This window comes from Gopherus flavomarginatus, chromosome 4, assembly GCF_025201925.1.
Source record: "Gopherus flavomarginatus isolate rGopFla2 chromosome 4, rGopFla2.mat.asm, whole genome shotgun sequence".
Classification (NCBI taxonomy): domain Eukaryota; kingdom Metazoa; phylum Chordata; order Testudines; family Testudinidae; genus Gopherus; species Gopherus flavomarginatus.
This window is the reverse complement of record NC_066620.1, coordinates 122,857,426-122,872,234: the sequence shown is the minus strand read 5'-3', so window position 1 is coordinate 122,872,234 and position 14,809 is coordinate 122,857,426. Positions and strand designations below refer to the sequence as shown.

The window sequence follows — 14,809 nt, the reverse complement described above, 5'->3', positions numbered from 1 at the left end:
GCGGAGTTTTGTGCAGGGGCGGGGCTTCACAGCAAGGTATGGCGAGGGGCGGGGCTTGGGAAGAGGAGGAGGAGCTCTGGGAAGAGGTTGGGGCTCTTGGACGAGGGCGGGCTGGGATATGGAGGGAACTTGCGGGTGGAGGCCTCCGACAACCTGAACAGCAGCTGAGAGTTCCTGCCCTTAGCACAGCTCTGTGCAGCCTAGCCCCTCACTCTGTCTCCTGTGTGTGTCCAGCAGCCCTGCTCCAGCTGGTTCTTCCCTACCTTCAGGTACCAGAGGTGTCGTCATCTATTCTCTCTGCTGCCACTAATCTAGCAACTACTACCAGGTGAGAAATTAATTGATAATAATGGAAAAGAAAATTGTCCAAAGTGAGAAGTCTTTTTTCAGACAACATGAGACGTTCTTGTTACGGGAAAATGAAAGCAGGTTCCAGTCTTGCAGTGAGCACCCCATGTGCCCAGAAGTCCACCCCCGTTGAACGCACTGTAGGATCAAGGCCCAGCTGTGTGTATGCTTTGTTTGTTCACTTGTAATCAGAGTTAAATACTTGGTTACCATAAATTTGATGTTACATGCACCTGCATATGACCAACCATTGTCTTTGTCAAATTTCTTTGATTATTGATAAGTAGGACGGATTTGACATAATTGGTAAAAAGGGTCTGAAGGAATTATCTTTTAGTTTTTAATAGAGTATCTAGAAACGCAGAGTACTGAACTGTGTAGGCAATAAACATTGGTAAAAGCAGCGAAGAGTCTTGTGGCACCTTATAGGCTAACAGACGTTTTGGAGCATGAGCTTTCGTGGGTGAATACCCACTTCGTCCGATGCATCTCACCCACGAAAGCTCATGCTCCAAAACGTCTGTTAGTCTATAAGATGCCACAAGACTCTTCGCTGCTTTTACAGACCCAGACTAACATGGCTACTCCTCTGATACACAATAAACATTGTGTGACTTGGTTTTCTCCCAAAATAAAAAAAATTACTGAACAGTTGTATGTTTCTCTAGACAAAACTAACAAATAAGAAGTATTGGGTGAGGTTCTATGGCCTGTGTTGTGCAGGAGGTTGTTATGGTCCTTTCTGGGATTAAAAATTTAAGAATATTATTTAATATTGCACCTGTAATTGCTTGGCCCCTCAATTTTCTGGATGGTATTGTCATCTTCCCTTCTTGTTTCTTCTGCCCTCTTTTATGAGGATCTGCCAATTAAGTTCCAGCTCATTTCACTAATGCAGCAGCCAAGGCTAATCAGCCAGCCAGCCAACTGCAGGCCTCTGGCTCCAGAAGAATGGTATCCCTTAGGGCACTTACCGCATATAGGTGGTATCTCAGCGTCTCTACAGCCCAGTGTATACAGGCATTCCTTCTCGAGGAGAGTACCAGGTTTCCTGGTCTAAGTTTTCTACTTATTAAGGATAGCATGCTCTTATACATGAAAGGTTTGGGATAGCACTGCACCCATGGCACCGTGCGAGGCATTTGTAGGATGAATTCTTGAGAGAAATCAGGGCTGTGCAATACTACTTCTTTTTCAATGTTTAGCCAGATAATTGGCTGTAGCGATTGTTTGCCATTTGGTCTGTTCCTGCACAACTACAAAGGTTTTTTGACGGCCTGAGAGTCCAACAGCGGAACATACTTGATGAACCCATGTAATAGGGGTGCTGTCTCTGGGCCACCTCCACCCCTAGCTTGGTGGAATTTTATCCCAGATGTTACAAGCCACTTGTAGAACGGCATTCGGTGAAATGTCTTGTGGCATCTTTGCGACATGTCCAAAAAGCATGAGGCACTGCCTGTGGACAATGGCCCCAATAGTCTGTATACCTAAGCAACCATAAACATCTGCATTACAGATGAAGTCATTCCACTTTATGCCCAATATATGAAGTGGACATTTTGTCTCCAGCTTTGTCCAGTCTGAGTGGTGTAGTGTCCATGTTTCACAACCATACAACTGTATGGGAAGGATACATCTCAAATAAATCCTGAACTTGGTTGTCATACTAAGATGTTGATCTTTACCTGTTGCAAATGGACCATGGCAGATGCTGCAGTGCCAATCCGATGAAGATCCTCCATGTGAGACTTGGAGGAGCAGGTAAGTATCGAACTCAGATAGCAAAAGCTGGAAACTGATTTGATGGTTTAATTGTTCAAAGAGACTGGTGTCACAGATAGACCTGGTCCTAGATTTTGCAGTTTTGTCTTTGACCACGAAACATGGAAACCAATCTTAGGTGACTCCTGCTCCATATGCTGGAGTGCCTCATGAAACCTGTTGGAACTCTGTACTAAAAGAGGAACATCATCAGCATGGGCAGGGTCTGTGAGTGAGAGATCACCGATCTCAATGCTTATGGATCTGACAGAATGCTGCATTATGAAATCCATTGCCCGACAAAAAAGAGTGCAAGGGTCAAAACACAACCCTGCACAACACCGGATACTGAATTAAAAGGCACTGACATCCCGTTCCCCAGACGAACATGGGCAGTGGTTCCATTATGCAGCTCTCTAATCAAGTTCAGCAGAGTGGTAGGGAATCTTATGCCCTTTAAGGCCTTCCATAACACAACACATTCATTCACTCTAGTCCAATAGTGGCTTTTTTTTAATAAACCTGTTTAATTTTCCAAAATGTTTGATCACGCTATCATATATCTTATTGAGGGGTTGATTTTTTTTTTTTTAAACAAAGGTTGTTAAGAGAGGTAAGGTAAAGTCAGCACAAATCTGCTATAGTTCCCTGCTGGTCTAGAAAGGCCCAGATCTGCTTTTTTAGTTCCTGATATAGGGGTGTTTGCAAGGCCCTCAACCAGGGGTTGTACTTTATTGTTCCCTATTAGGTACCTCAAATATTTCATCTTCCATTTTCCCATCTTGCACTTCTTTGGGTTTGCTATTAAATTGGACTCTTGTAGGCTTGAAGGATGGCTGCTAGGTTCTGGAGGTTGGTGGGCCAGTCTTGACTGTTGACCACTACATCGTCTAGGTAGGCCACAGCATAGTGATGGTGGGGCCATATCATCCGGGCCATCAGCTTTTGAAAGGTGGCTATGTGGCCCTGTGCAATCCAAAGGACATGGTAACAGGCCTACCAAAGTAGAAAAGGCATTTTTTCCTCAGGCGTAAGGTGAATTTGCCAGTAGCTCTTAATTAGATCTACTGTTATGATAAAGCAGACTTGACCAAGGCAATACATCAGATCATTGACTTGGGGAATCTGGTATGCATCAAATTCAGAAATGGCATTTATCTGATGGAAATCTGCAAATATATATGACAGACCCATCCAGTTTTGGTACCAAAACCACTGGACTATACCAGGTGCTATAGGACTCCTCAATTACTTCCAATCTTAACATTTCTTGTACTTCCTGAATGAACATGGGTTTTATATCTTCTCAGATTTGATATGACTTCCAAATGGGCTTGGCCCCTGGCCCTCTGTGGATGTGGCAAGTCACCAAGAATGTTTCTTTGTAAGCTCTCAGGAGGTTGTTTGTGTGTCTTCTCTGCCCTTTAGACTGCTCCACCCCAACTGATACAGCCTCTATGCCAATTTCAGCCATTTTAGGGAACTGAGGCACAAGATCCTTTTCTCTCTCCTCTGACTGGGTGAAGAGGCTTTCCTGAACCTTTCAGGGTTTAAAACAGATTTACATTATAAGTCTGCTTTTGTTTTTGCTGGCCCAGGCAGTAAGTTTCATAATGTACTGGTCCCACCTCACAGAGCACTTTATACTGGCCCTGCCATTTGGCCCAGAATTTACTCTCCAAGCTAGCAAGGAGTAGGAGCACTTGGTCTCCCAGTTGGAATCCCCTGCCGTTAGCCCCTTTATTATAATATATCATCTAGGTCTGTTTGTCCTGAGAGAGGTTAGTTCGGGAAGAGTGGCACAAGTATTCTAACCTTATTTGAATGACATTGGAGCACATGGGAAGTTCACCCACCCACTCTACCAAAAACTCCCTAACCAAATCTAACACTCCTTGAGGCTGCCTCCCATAAAGGAGCTCAAAAGGGGAGGAGGCTATGGTACCTTCTTCTGCACTGCAAACAAAAAGGTAAGGTAGCAGCTGGTCCCAGTGTTTGACCTCTGGTTCCACAAACAGTTTTAACACCTTCTTGAGGGTCCTTTCGAACCGCTCCACGTGACCCTGGTAGACTGAGGTATGGAGCAGTTGTACTTTCAGTAGTACTCACATTTGTTGGAGCATGTGAAACATGAAATTCATCCCTTGATCAGGGACAACTTCTGATGGAAGGCCAGCCCAGGAAAACACTTGAAGTAGCTCTCACAGTAGGGTGAAGGTAAAAGAGTTTCATAAGGGAGTTGACTCTGCATATTACACAAATTCCCATATAAACTTGTGACCTCACACGCTCTTCTCCATAAGGCCTATTATATCAATCCCTACCTGCTCAAAAGGGGTTGCAATGAAGTGAGGGAATGAGAGGGCCTGGCCCCAATGTTTTGAGGCTACTTTTTGGCAATCGGCATGATAAGTGAAAATCAGCTACTTCTTTATATATCTGTGACCAAAAGAATTGGGCCAACAATCTTTGAGGTTTTCACCTTAGGTAAATGTCTGGACGTGGCAAGAGCATGGGCTAGCTGTAGGAGTTCCCAACAAGCAGGCCTGGGAACTAGGAGTTGATAATCTGGGTTCTTTAGTTTGAGGATGTCTTTCTTCTTGGTTAAAAAAAATAAAATCTAATCCCCTAATTCAAAGTGGGGAAACTGGTGAGTGTACAGATATGACCACCTTGTTGACTGGTGAATTGGTTGAAACATTCCCAGAGCATCTGGCTGCCATGTTGAGCTGCTACAACATCAAAGCAGTCGCTCCAGATGCTGTAGTCTAGGATGGGAAGGGGCTCTGCAGTGTTCTTGGGTGGGGAATAATCTACCAATTGTTGGGATGTTCCCTCCCTAGGGTCTACCCTTTCAGAAGATTTTTCTCCTGGCTCCATGGAGTTGCCTCCAGCACGCATAGGCTTGTCCTCCCTTCCAAGATTTCTTTGGCTGTTTTTGTGAGCCCTGGTACCCTCATGAGACTTCTAAAAGATCAGACTGAGTGATGGGGAGGGATTCTTTTCTTGCATCTGAACAGGGTCTGGGTATAGAGGGAGGTGATTCTCGTGCCAGGAGCATCCAAAGATGTTTCCAGTTGCATCCCAGGGTCACTGGCCAGGGTAAGTGATTGCTACTTCTCCTCTGAGGTGCCCTATCTGATCTGCTACCTGCAAAATGACAGAAGCCATTGGGTATATACAAGTTTCTCCATAAATGCAGGAAATCTGAATGGCTCTCTCTCAGGGCTGTGAGTGGGTCCTGCTGAAGAAGAGTTTACCCACACCCCAAGTCTGTCAATCCCTCTACTGTGTTTGGCCCTATTTTTAGATAGGACCACAAAGGGTCTCAGGGGTAGTTCTGTTGGTTGCTTTGGGTTCTCCACTATTTGGTCAAAGGCATTGTAAATAGTATGCCCAGGTTGCCCACAGCAATAATATACCACTGGCCTTTCACCAAAGGATGGTGGTGATCCCTTGAAAATCTGGGACTTTAGGGCCCCTGTTCTTTGTCTGTGGTCCTCTAATGACAGTAATGTTTCAGTTGCTCACGGAGGACCATTACAGCAACCCTTGCTGGGTTGGCAGGTTGTCTCTCGCCAACATTCTAAGTGGGGCCAGCCTACAAGGAGACTGGCCATCCCACTATTAAGTAATTCAGCTTCCAAGAACCTCTCAGTTGTCTCAGCTGCCTCCTCAGTGGATGTGGAACAAAATCATCAAACCCAGGTTTGTACCATCATAGGGGAAATGTGCAGGTTTTTTTCTAGGACAATATTGTCCATGACCTCCACTCCACCACTGTCTTAGCCTCTAGGTTTAACCATTGAGTAGCCAGGTCCCAGAGCTGCTGAGCTACCGCCCAGGGGCACACTGCCTTAAGGAATGGCTCTGATTTAAATTTCTTTCATTAAGCCTTTAGAAAAGCCAAGGTGGTCCATGATGGTGGCCTTTAACATTGTATAGGCTTGTGCCTGATTCACACTCAGGGCCTGATCAACTGCTTGGGCCTCTCCAGTGAGGTATGAGGCTAGTAGCACCACTCCAGGACCTCCTCTCCCAGCCCGCTGTGGTGGTGACACGCTCACACGTGGTCAGATAAGCTTCTGGGTCAATACTGCTACCCGCCTTGGTCAAGGTAAGACTGGGTGAAGCTCCAGAGCAGGCCTCCATTCCGTAGTTGTTCCCAGATCCCAGCAGTTGCTGTGAGAGCAAGTAGGCCATTTCTACTTGGAACAGTCCTGGTCATGCTTGGCCAGCTGGGCTTCTTGCAGGTGCTGCTGCATGTCCAGGAGTGCCACCTGGAACTGGTGGTTCCTTTCATTGTCCACTTGCAGCTGATTCACCATTAGTCAGAGTATCTCCTCTCTAGCTTTTCTTGATGGAAGAGTTCAGGCCATGTACCTGTCCAGGCACCATCTGTGAAAAACTGGGATCTGTTTTATAGTGCCCTCCTCCTCTTGCTGAACCAGTTCACTCCCTGGGGTGATTCTGCCTGATGCACTTTCTTAGAGCCCAGAGAAGCAGTTTCCAACAGGGTTAGTTTTTATTTCAAGCCTTCTTAAAAGAAATCAAAACCTCACAAATTCCTCCCTCAAAGTCTGTGTAGGCTCAGTAGTCCCTTTGCCAAGTGTGTCCCTCACCCCAGTAAGTTCAGCAACCCAAAACATCCTAACTCTTACCTCAGAGCCTCAGTAATAAAAGAACTTCACACCATCCCCCTGATGTCCATTTAGTTTCTGGAACAATTCCTCACCACAGTTGCTCCAGCAGCAATCCATTGGGCTCACAGCCTCCAGACTCCTCAACTTTCCAGAGGACATTACTATCTCCCACCTTCACTTCCTGCTGCCCTCTTTTGTGAGCATCAGCCAATTAATTTCCAGCTCTTTTCTCAGGTGCAGCAGATGGGTCTAATCAGCCAGCTGCAGGCCTCTGACCCCAGATGAATGGTATCCTTGATACTTTCACAGTTGGTCAGGATGGATCAATACATGGAAACCCGAAAGGAAGAGGCTAGTGACTCTCCAGTTGCTTTCTTTCTGCACCTTCTCATTAGGGCATATGGCCCTTAAATGTTAAAAAAGCCATCATTTCCTTATAATTTACGTAAGCAGTTGATATATGTATTAATTGGTTCCTGCCCTCAGCAGCTGAGTTCTCAAACTTAATTAATTTGTTTTTTTAAGAGGCAAGAGGCTTAGTGGCTGAGGTAATTATACAACATTTCTCTTTACATCCATATAAAAACAGTGTCTGTGTCTTACTAAGCAGCAGGGTAAAGTTTCTGAGATGGAAAAAATTACTCTCCCTATCTCCAAACCTGATGAATAAGGAGTAAAGCTTTTACAGTGATATTTTATATTGTATATATAAAAAATAGCTTCTGAAATATATCAGAGGATGCTGTCCCCTAGAGGTCCGTGTAAACTAACAAATGGAAACATATGAAAGAGCCTGCACTATGATGACCGCATTTAAATTGCAATTACCAATTTGAAGATAGGATTTTTCACTTTAAGCAATCTATAAGTACATATTCTCTAGGATAAATTTGTGTGTACAATACTCCTGTATATTTCACTTACTTATATTTAAACCACATTTAAGTGGACCTTCCTTGTCTGCAATTCATTTCCTTTTGCTTGATCCTGTATTGAAGACTCATCCCAACATTTGTAATATTTCAATAATTTCCATGAGAACAGATTGATATGCAGGATTAAGCCTTCATAGTGGGAGGAGGAATGGATTATAAGAGACTAAAGCTCTTGTTTCAGGTAGAGCACACAAGAAATCACGATGCAAATTTATAGAGTTAAAATGAGTTCAAATGCAGTGTTTTTGAAGTCTGACCTAAAATTACATTAGTGTTGAAAGAAATGTCTGTTAGAAGAAATGGGGGAGGAAGGTAATGTAACTAAAGAAACTTCTCTCTGATTAAACTTCTTTTGTTTTACAAATGCTCTTTTGAACATTTTCTAGGATTTATTGAAAGTACAGTAGAAGCTCAGAGTTACGAACTGACTGGTCAACCACACCCCTCATTTGGAACCTGAAGTACACAGTCAGGCAGCAGCAGAGACAGGATCAAAAAACCAACCAAAAAAAAAAACCATACAGGACAGTACTGTGTTAAACTTCAGTTTACAACAAAAATTAACAAGGTAAAGAAACTGTTTCTGTGCTTGTTTCATTTAAATTAAGATTGTTTTCTTTTTCTACATAATAAAGTTTCAAGCTGTGCTAAGTCAATGTTCAATTATAAACTTTTGAAAGAAACATAACGTTTTATTCAGAATTACAGACATTTCAGAGAAACATATGAACAGCCTCCATTCCCAAGGTGTTCATAACTGAGGTTCTCCTGTATACGCAATTCTATGATGAAATATTAAGGCTGAATGTTTAATGGTCATGATTTTCATGACAAACTATGACATCATCATGGTGCCCCATTTACTTGAATGTGATTCAATGCTGCTGGCACAAGACTTTGCTGTTAAAAGCAATGTTAATTCATACTATCATTTTTAACCAAGCCAAACCACTGGTGTTAATAATATTTTGCATTTCTGCAGCAATCGTAAGGATGGTCTAGTGAATAGGGACATCATCTGTGACAGTTCCCATTTTGCTTTGCTACTGGTTTAACAAGCTGAACCTTTGTGTTTATATTATTCATCCCTGGTGTAAATCCACTGATGCCAGTGAAATTATACCAGGTATGAATTTGACCTGTTATTTAATGTCAACAGGAGAGATTTTCAAGGGCATAACTCCAATTTGTGCTTTGAGAATCCAATAAATAATCAGTAGCATACCTACAATTGATGGAAACTGGTGTTATATTGGGCTTCCATCCATCACAAAACATGCCATTTTTCAGCAAGATAGATGTTGCCAGCAAGAGATTCTGAAAGGAAATTCTAATTAAACATCATTTGAAATATATTTCACAGTTTAATAGCATGATGTTCTTCTCAACTGGCAAAATATCAGACTGTTCTGCCATGCTAAATCAGTACTGTGTAGCTTTCTCTTAGGCTTGGAACCATTGTTTTCATCTTGATCCTGTAGATATTCAGTTGTTTCCCAAGTTCTCCCCTTCTCCTTCATGTTAAGTGAAGGCAGAATCTGGCCCTTCATATGTGCGCTATAAATGACTTCCGAGTTCTCACTTTTGTGGGGTTTGAGAGACACAGACTACCCCATGTGCAGGACCCTACCAAATTCAGGGTCCATTTTGGTCAATTTCATGTCCTAGTGAGCAGGTTTGCAGGAATGTAGGCAATGAGCTAGATGTACATTTTTAAGTAGAAAATTTGTCGAAACAGAAAATCTTAAGTCAATACTGCAGAATATTTTTAGAGTGAATTTCAAATTTGTACTCATATTTGCTCTGGAAACCCGATTTGATGAGTTACTTCCATCCAATCAGGTAACTGAAATGCATCACAAATATTGATTATTCAACAGTGCTTGCAGAGTACACTTTGCAAGCAATCCATATGCTGATTAACGTTTGCATGACACATTTAGTTTCTAACAGAGTGAGCAAATTTGTGTAAATCAAAACGGAAAATACTAAATTGGTCATTTCAAATTGTTAGCTCAGCACTGATGTTAAAGAGGGGTGTGTGTGTGTGTATGTGTACAAGGCACACACACAGTTTGCATTAGTGCAAATTGACATAACCTTATTGAAATCAGTGGAGCTACATATGCCAGTTTACACCAGCTGAGAATCTGGCATTTGGTATGCAGTAGGCAGCATGTACTGTGAGATCAGTTGTACCTTTTATAGTAATTAGCTCTTTATTTGAAAAAAATTATACAGTTAAATTAAGACCTAGGTTATATGCAAGCAGCAGGACCAGATGGTGCTTGAGTTAATCTGTTTTCTGGATAGTAGATTACTGAGCCAGTTGATTATTAAAACTGGGTTCTTACAATAGACCTTGAAAAATGCATACATGAACACAAAACTGTTACAGAGAGTCCAAGCATTTATAAAGAAGAGGACAGCATCTTGGGTCAGATCTTCAGCTGGTGTAAATCAGCATAACTATCAGAGTCAGTGGCGCTAAGCCAATTTACACCAACTGAGGTCTGGCCCCTGTTTATATTTTCATTTCATTTTTCAGAGGTCCTGAAGAAAATATTTTGCCATCAACTGCTGTAGCTGTTTTGAATGAAGTGGCATGGCACCAAAGGTTAGGGACCATTCTACTGTAATGGTTGAAGAAGAAGTTCTCGGTGGGTTTATTAGATTAATGTCTGTTAAATGTATAATTACATTCTTGGCATTAACGCTATAAAATATATTTTACTTTGTTTTTAAATGCTAAAAGGGAATTTCTTTAAGTTACTTAAATAACTTTTGTTATTTAACAATACCATCCAATATTCTCTTGTATAGCATGCTTCATGGGAGGATACCAAAGCTTTTCACAGGGTTCCAATTGGTACATTACAGCAAAACTAGTAGTAGGGGGCAATGTGGAGTTGCATTGCCTGTATCTTCAGGAAGGCAAAATGCCTGCAGGAGCAGATAGGAACATCCCTTCTGTACCACTACTGCAGTTTGGCTCTGTGAGGGCCTGCTCTGCACAGCTCTAGCAAGGCTAGCAGTAGCAGTGGCATGAATCTGGAGCAATCCTTGAGTACAAGGACTGCTGTTGTACCAGGGAAGAGGGAGTGACTCCTTGCATCCTCTCCCCATTGCAGATCAGGGCTGGGAACAATTGAGCCTTAGGGAACATCTACACTGGCAAAGTTACAGCGCTGGCAGTTACAGTGCCGCTCAGAGAGCGCAGAAGGAAAACTGACAGCTGCCTTTGCAATAGCGTGTTCACACTTGCAGCGCTATTTGGAGCGGTGTGCTCTGGGCAACTATCCCACAGAGCACCTCTTTTTCTTTTGCTGCTAAGTCTTGTGGGAACATGGAGGGGTTTGTGGGGCATCCTTTGTCCAGTCCCAATGCCCCATGATGCATTGCTTCGCATGCCAGCAATCCCTGTGCTTCAGTTCACATTTGGCACCATCTTTCAATGGTCTGTGTACTATGCTCCTCTTTCGGGCTGCAGGAATGGATCCCAAACTGCTGACCAGTATGCTGCTCGCTCTGACCAACACGTCACGAGTGATAGTAGAGTTATTCCTTAAATTGCAAAGGCAAGAGGAGTGTGACCTTGATCTCACCACGCGAAGTAGCTATGACACAAGATTGCTTGTGGCATTCACAGAGGTGCTGACTATAGTGGATTGTTGCTTTTGGGCTCGGGAAACAAGCACTGAGTGGCGGGATGACATTGTGATGCATGTCTGGGATGACGAGAAGTGGCTGCAGAACTTTCACATGAGGTAAGCCACATTCATGGGACTGTGTGATGAACTTGCCCCAGCCCTGTGGTGCAAGGACACAAGAATGAAAGGTGTCCTGCCATTGGAGAAGCGCATGGCGATTGCACTATGGAAGCTGGCTACTCCAGACTGCTACCGATCAGTTGCTAACCAGTTCAGAGTGGGAAAGTCCACCATTAGAGTTGTGTTGATGGAAGTGTGCAGGGCCATTAATAGCATCCTGCTCCAGTAGACATGACTCTGGGCAACGTGTGTGACATTGTGGATGGCTTTGCACAAATGGGCTTCCCTAACCGTAGAGGGGCGATAGATGGCACGTATATTCCAATTCTGGCACCAGACCACCTAGCCACTGAGTACATTAATTGCAAGGGGTATTTCTCAATGGTTCTCCAGGTGCTTGTGGATCACTGTGGGCGTTTCACAGACATTAACGCAGGCTGGTCCGGAAAGGTGCATGACGCACGCATTTTTCAGAACACTGGACTGTTCAGGAAGCTGCAAGCAGGGACTTTCTTCCCAGACCAGAAGATCACCATAGGGGAAGTCAAAATGCCCATTGTGATCCTGGGAGACCCCATCTACCCCTTAATGTCATGGCTTATGAAGCTATATATGGGGCAACTTGACAGCAACAAGGAGTGGTTCAACAACAGGCTGAGCAAGTGCAGAATGACTGTTTAGTGTGCATTTGGCCATTTAAAAGCACGCTGGCAATGGCTGTATGGGAAGGTGGACATGGCTGATGACAGTATTCCTATGCTTATAGCTGCGTGCTGTACACTCATAATATTTGTGAAGGGAAAGGTGAAAGCTTCTCCGAGGGCTGGACTGCAGAGGCTCAGCACCTGGAGGCTGAGTTTGAACAGCCAGAAACCAGGGCTATTAGAGGGGCACAGCGCAGGGCCATGAGGATCAGGGATGCCTTAAGGCGACAATTTGAAGCTGAAAGCCACTAATATTTGTTGCTATGCTCGGGATTGCAATGCTTGTAATGCTAGGAGGTAATTGGTGTGCATGATGCAAGTGGCCTTAACATGATAGTATGTTGCTTTGCAGTGCTCTTTTTGCTTTCACATGATAGAATAAAGATAGCTTTCAAACAAACAATTCTTTTATTAAAAGGCAACAATCAGAGGAGAGAGTCAGATGAAAAAATTCATCAACAGGGAGGGAGATAGGGGAAGAGAAGGTCTAAAGAGGAGGAGGGGTCCCAGGAGGGCTACAGATTTGTGTATGTCCAGGGATCATACCTAACTTTCTCCTTTGGAGTACTATGCAGTGGGTGCTGTACTTCAACAGTGCCAAACTGCAGAGGGATGGGTGTTGAGTGCAGTGGGAGTCCACAGTGCTGGACTGTGAGGAGGGAGAAGTAGAGAGTGGAGCCAGGAGGTTGATAACAGCATGTTGGTGGTGTGGGGGGCACATGGGAAAGAGTTTTGCAACAGCAGCTGGAGGGGAGGGAGGTGTGGAGCTGCTTGGTTTGAAGAGCTAGTATCACCTGGAGTGTGTCCACTTGGTGCTCCATAATGTTTACAAGCCGCTCCGTGGCTTCTTTCTGGTGTGCCGCATTCTTCTTTCAGTCTCTCTTCTTAGTGTCCCACCAGTCCTTCAATTCCTGTTTCTCAGCAGTAGAGTGCATCATAACCTCACAGAGAAAGTCCTTAGTTCTTCATGGCCACTTTTAATTCTGCACAGCCATTCTGCCACTGATAACAAAGAGGGAGGCAGGGCTCCCAGCGTCATCTCTGTGAAGTTTAAATGCAACACAGACAACAATGATTCAGTGCTTTAAAGCACAGCCAGTACTCACACACCTGTCACTAACTGGCTGACCCCAGGCAAGCACACATGAGCCACAAGACCCCCAAAATGGTGAGTAGCTGCAGAGGTAGGGTAAATTCACTCTTCCCACACCCTGCTGTACACTGGGCATGTGGCTTCTGGGGAGAGCTAGCACTGTAGTGGGGGCCTGATAATCATTCCTGTCCCCACACTTTCCACAAGATGTGATCATTATGGAATATCTTGCTGCGGAAGGTGAGCAGGGAATCAAAAGAGGGTCTCCAAGCCTGTGACTTCCACCCTGGCCCCTATGTGGCTCGACTGTGTGCAGCAATGGTCGCCTCTCACCCCACCCCCGTGATGGCACAGTGGCGTGGGAAAGTTACCGTTAATGGGGCAAGAAACAAAGCAGCTCTGCTGAGGAACCTGTGGCAGCGAATTGCTGAGTATCTCCGCAAGAGTTTCCTGGAGATCTCTGAGGGAGATTCCCGTGAAATGAGAGAGTCTATCAACAGCCTGTTCCATCGCTCAGAATAGGCATGCGGTGGGAGACAGGCCTGCTTTCTTCAACCCTCCTGCCACCAACAAATAGCTTCTGCAATTCCCCAAATCAGATCCATTTACCAGGGGCCTCCTTTCCTGTTTGTGCTTCGCCAAGATCTGACAGCTGTGATTGGCTAGGAGTAGAAAAGAGCTCTTGACTGCATGCAGCTCTTGCCTCCAAGTTGTCCTCTCGTTCTGGTCCCCCTCCCCCTGTTTGTCCAAGATTTCCTCCTCCTGGCTCAGTCCACTCTCTACTGGGACACGAGCCAATAAAGTATCCACAGGGTCCTTCACAGTGGAGGTGGGGTCGCCACCGAGTATCCTGTCCAGCTCTTTGTAGAACCGGCAGCTCATGGGCACAGCACTGGAGCGGGAGTTTGCCCCCCACACCTTGTGGTAGGTGTTCCGCTGCTCCTTTACTTTTACCCTACACTGCATTGTGTTCCGCTCATGGCCCCTTTCTATCATGCATCATGAAATCTGTCTGTAGGTATCATAATTCCTATGGCTGGAGTGCAGCTGGAACTGCACAGCCTCCTCTCCCCAAATGCCAGTGAGGTCCAGCAGCTCGGAATTGTTCCAAGAGGGGGATCGCCTGGTGCATGGATCAGGCTGGCCACCTGGAAGGATGCAGTGAGACCACTGAACGCCTCAGCGAGCAAACAGGAAGGGGACTTTCAAATTTGGAAAGGAATGTACAGGGTGGGAATGACAGTTGGTCACCTGAGGGCAGAGCAGTAGAGTTCAAACAGATGACCAGAAAGGTAAGAAAAGGAATTGTAGGACACCTCCCGGAGGCCAGTCGCAGCGCTATAATTGCCCTGGTGTCTACACTGGCACCACAGCACTGTAGCCCCAGCGCAGAAAGCTCTACACCTCTCATCAGGGTGGTTTTTTTAATAGCGCTACAACTGCGCACTTTCTCTACTAAGTTGCTTAGCAGTGTGTACACCTCATGAGTTACAGTGCAGAAAGCTGCTTTACTGTGCAGAAACTTGCCAGTGTGGACGGGGCCTGAGTTAAA

General features: G+C 44.7%; 2 protein-coding genes across 2 annotated transcripts in view; one reads left to right on the top strand and one right to left on the bottom strand.

The window, feature by feature from the left end:
• The window catches only part of CCDC185 (coiled-coil domain containing 185), a 311,099-nt gene that overhangs the window by 67,345 nt on the left and 228,945 nt on the right, over positions 1-14,809 (bottom strand). The window lies entirely within an intron of this gene.
• PKIB (cAMP-dependent protein kinase inhibitor beta) overlaps positions 104-14,809 on the top strand; it is a 137,785-nt gene continuing 123,079 nt past the window's right edge. Inside the window, exon 1 of the mRNA XM_050949974.1 lies at positions 104-328. The gene's annotated coding sequence lies outside the window, so the exon portion shown is untranslated. The remainder of the gene's footprint in view (positions 329-14,809) is intronic.